Source organism: Schistocerca piceifrons, chromosome 2, assembly GCF_021461385.2.
Source record: "Schistocerca piceifrons isolate TAMUIC-IGC-003096 chromosome 2, iqSchPice1.1, whole genome shotgun sequence".
NCBI lineage: Eukaryota > Metazoa > Arthropoda > Insecta > Orthoptera > Acrididae > Schistocerca > Schistocerca piceifrons.
In genome coordinates this window covers 649,147,571-649,151,108 of record NC_060139.1, presented here as the reverse complement: position 1 = coordinate 649,151,108, position 3,538 = coordinate 649,147,571, and the positions used below count along the sequence as shown (strand labels likewise).

The window sequence follows — 3,538 nt, the reverse complement described above, 5'->3', positions numbered from 1 at the left end:
CGATTCTGCCATATTTTGCGGAGCAGTTTTTTCAATGATGGTACATATAATTCGAATGGAAAATTCAGCCCTTTCGCTGAAAGTTAGACTTCCGAGATTATGTTACATCGTGAGACTGGTTGTAAATGAAAGGAACAGAGCAAGTAGTAAAGCGCCAAGTCTAACGCAACAGCCTACAAAAGATCACATGTGAGCTCATTAGATGTGGGCTGTCTCTATTGTTCTTACTCGCTAAAGAAAGAACGAAGAACACTAAAAAAGAAAACAAATAGGGTAATAACATATAGTGATTCGTTTGAGAGCGGGTTGCAGGCACAGTGAGGCTCGTTGGTCTAGGGGTATGATTCTCGCTTCGGGTGCGAGAGGTCCCGGGTTCAAATCCCGGACGAGCCCACAATTTTTTTTCTGTGTCCGTTATGAATTGCAGCAAAGTGATCGAACAGAAAAAATGCAACATACCTTACAGTGCACGTATTTATGATTTTAATTCTTTTTTCTTGTTCAAATGAGATACAGTTTCAAATTAGATAATCTGTAACGTGGTTAGTATAGTACCTAACAATAAGGGTTAGAAAATCAAAGGTTGCAGCATATACATGGCTAATAGATATACTGGATAAATATTATATCCACGTATTCGAAATGTGTGAAAAATGCGCTTGACGTCTCCGCGGGCGTCGCTTCCAACTGAGGGATCGACCACGCATGCGCGCAAGAACACAGCGCTCGCGTCAGCGACGGGTGCACCATCCCACGGCCACTGAGTGAACCTGTCTCAGTGAGGCCGTCCCGCGTTGTAGTGACGTAGCGGCTGACGCACCTGACGTATTAAATAACACAAGACGAATATACGTAACATTTTAACAGAAAATCATAGATTATCTGGTGTATCCTCGCCGAGACGTTGATAATAAAATACTGTGTTCCTAGTACTTGTGATGCACCGATCTTCGATCTGTTTAGTGGCTACGCCAACACAGCAGCACTCACCTCTTTACTCTATTCCTTTTAAAGTTCAGGAGCTAGGGGTAAGAGCTGGGTTTCATGGAGCTCTTCGAAGAACAAACCCACGAACTTCATTTACAAGTTAGAATTGTCACAGCAATACATTAGATTATCGGGGGAAAATGCGGAATGGTTTATTTCCGTCCTACAGACATGCGAACTACGCGAGGCAAACTTTCTTCAGTCCGTTTACTAAACGAGTGGGCTCCTGTGTTCGATACTGTAGCGAAGCAGTAAGACATAAGTCGTGCTGCGGACACCGTTCGTTCATAGTTTGTAGCTAACGATCATAAGAAAAATCCTCCAACCAAACGTCGCCATTTGCCGATACGCAACAGCCAAATATACAAGACACGCCAGTATCACACGGATACATCTGAAGGATAGATGGACTAGAATACCGAAAATAATCTTTAACAAGCCCAGCAGAAGCGGCTCACGTGTGAAAAATGGCCTAGTAACACCAGTAACGAGCTGCAAGAAATACACATCGCAAAACATGAGGCGCAAGACAAAAAGCTCTTTCACAAACATGGATGTAACGGATTCCTAGCAGCATCTGTTTAAGCTTGCACAGGACCATTATCTCTGCTTAGCAACGTAAACAGAGATCGCAGTTTGGTTCGCATTGTGAAATAATTTAAAAATATAGTTGTATTACAGACAGTTACACTTTGAGCGGTGTCCATTATCGTTCATAGCCTTCTGACAAGCAATTACACAGAAGTTTCGTTTATCTGGAACCAGAATATCGGCTTTTCCGGCCGTTCTGAGCGGACGCGCTGTGGCGCTTCTGTTTGGATTTCATGACTCTGCGTAACAGTGTTGTGTAAAATTGTGATTGTGGTGATGCAGCATTTTAGTTTCCTTGTATTCGCGAACTGCTGACATGGCAACAATGTTTCCCAGAAAGCTTACCCTAAGATTTGGATTTGACAAAGCAACCCGTAATGTTCAGCCAAGTTCACTAGAAATTCATGACTGGATCGTTGACGTTATTGGCATTACTTCAGATCAGACGCACACTGCTTATTACGACTTGGAGCAATACTGCTTTTTTGTGAAGCTGCTTTCCCCGTTGGTGTTGGAACGGATTTTGCAGAAATTTGAAGGAAAAGCTGAATTCCGCCATCGCGATAATTCGGTGAGTACAGTTACTATTTCAAATGCTGATGTTGATTATAAACAAGTCAGAGTATTTAATTTGCCTCCTGAGGTAGAAAACTGCTACTTAAAAGACGCATTATCTAAATACGGTGACGTCAGACAAATTCGTAATGAACGATGGTCAAGCCAGCATAGATTGCAATGCTTTAGTGGCGTTCGTTCTGTCGATATGCATGTCAAACAAAACATTCCATCTCATATTTTGGTTTGTGGCTACAAAGCGCATGTTATATACAATGGACAGACTTTGACTTGTCATATATGTAATGAAAGTGGGCATCTCCGGCAGAACTGTCCAAAAAAGGTGTTTGTATTGCAGAATAATTTACAACAGCGTAAAAGGTTAACACTGGCTGATCTTGTGACTGAAAATCAGATGACGGGTGGTGAAGTTTCCAGCATTTCGGGGAATGTAGACGACAGGCCACAAAATACTCTTGAAGCATTTCCACCTTTACTCAGGAAAGACACTGTAGACAATCCGGCTGGAAAAAGTAGTATAGCCACTAACAAAAGACGTCGAACTTGTGACGGCAGTGGCACAGATGAAGAAGATATCAACCTATCGCTGAAAGCTGTAGGTGACATTCAGAAAACAGTACTGGAAACTGTTTCAGACAACATTGTCAGCATAGATTCGAACTCTGAGTCAAGTACATCAGTAGACAGATCGAAAATGCTACCATCACCTGAACAGGTCGAAGTGACATCAGAGTCCCATTCTGTAGCGCTGGACGCGCCAGTAGATGGCAATGCGCTGCTCTTGGTGACACCACAACCCCGCGCTGCAGTACCCGTACGTCAATCAATGCAGACAGATTCACTCGCAGATGCAACTGAAAGCAAACATGACGAGGTAGCGAGTGATTGTCAACAACAGGCGACGTCACAGTCCAAATCCCAAGACGAAGAAGTGGAGTTTTACAACAATAACACACAAACAGTAAACGAAAGTGTTCATAGAAGTGATGGGGCATTGGAAGAGTGTTTGCAAACTGCTTCTGCGCCGCCTTTGGCAGACGAGATGGTGGCACACGACTGCCACTCAGATCCACCGACTACGGTCTCGGTGGAAAACTGTTCAGGGGGTGGGCGGAGCAGACATTCGGTGAAGGCTAGTGTCAATGCAAACCGCAAGAAAAGTAAAAAGAAAGGTTCTAATGCAAACCGTGACGGTAGTCTCCAGTCAGATTCTCAGGAAGTATCCGGCATGGAGTGGCATGAAATGATAGACTAGCGGGAAAAAGGTCACCCCCCTATGTTACAGTCATATACGATTACCACGTTAAACATTAATAGAATACAGTCGGATGTTAAAATAGCTGCTCTGAAACAGTTTCTGTATGAGTCAGCGACGGATATTGCT

At 43.4% G+C, this 3,538-nt stretch overlaps 1 non-coding gene across 1 annotated transcript; it reads left to right on the top strand.

The window, feature by feature from the left end:
• Positions 1 to 321: 321 nt before the first annotated feature.
• Positions 322 to 393, top strand: Trnap-cgg. The gene has a single exon. It is a non-coding gene; the product is annotated as a tRNA-Pro (tRNA).
• The last annotated feature ends 3,145 nt before the right edge of the window (positions 394 to 3,538 follow it).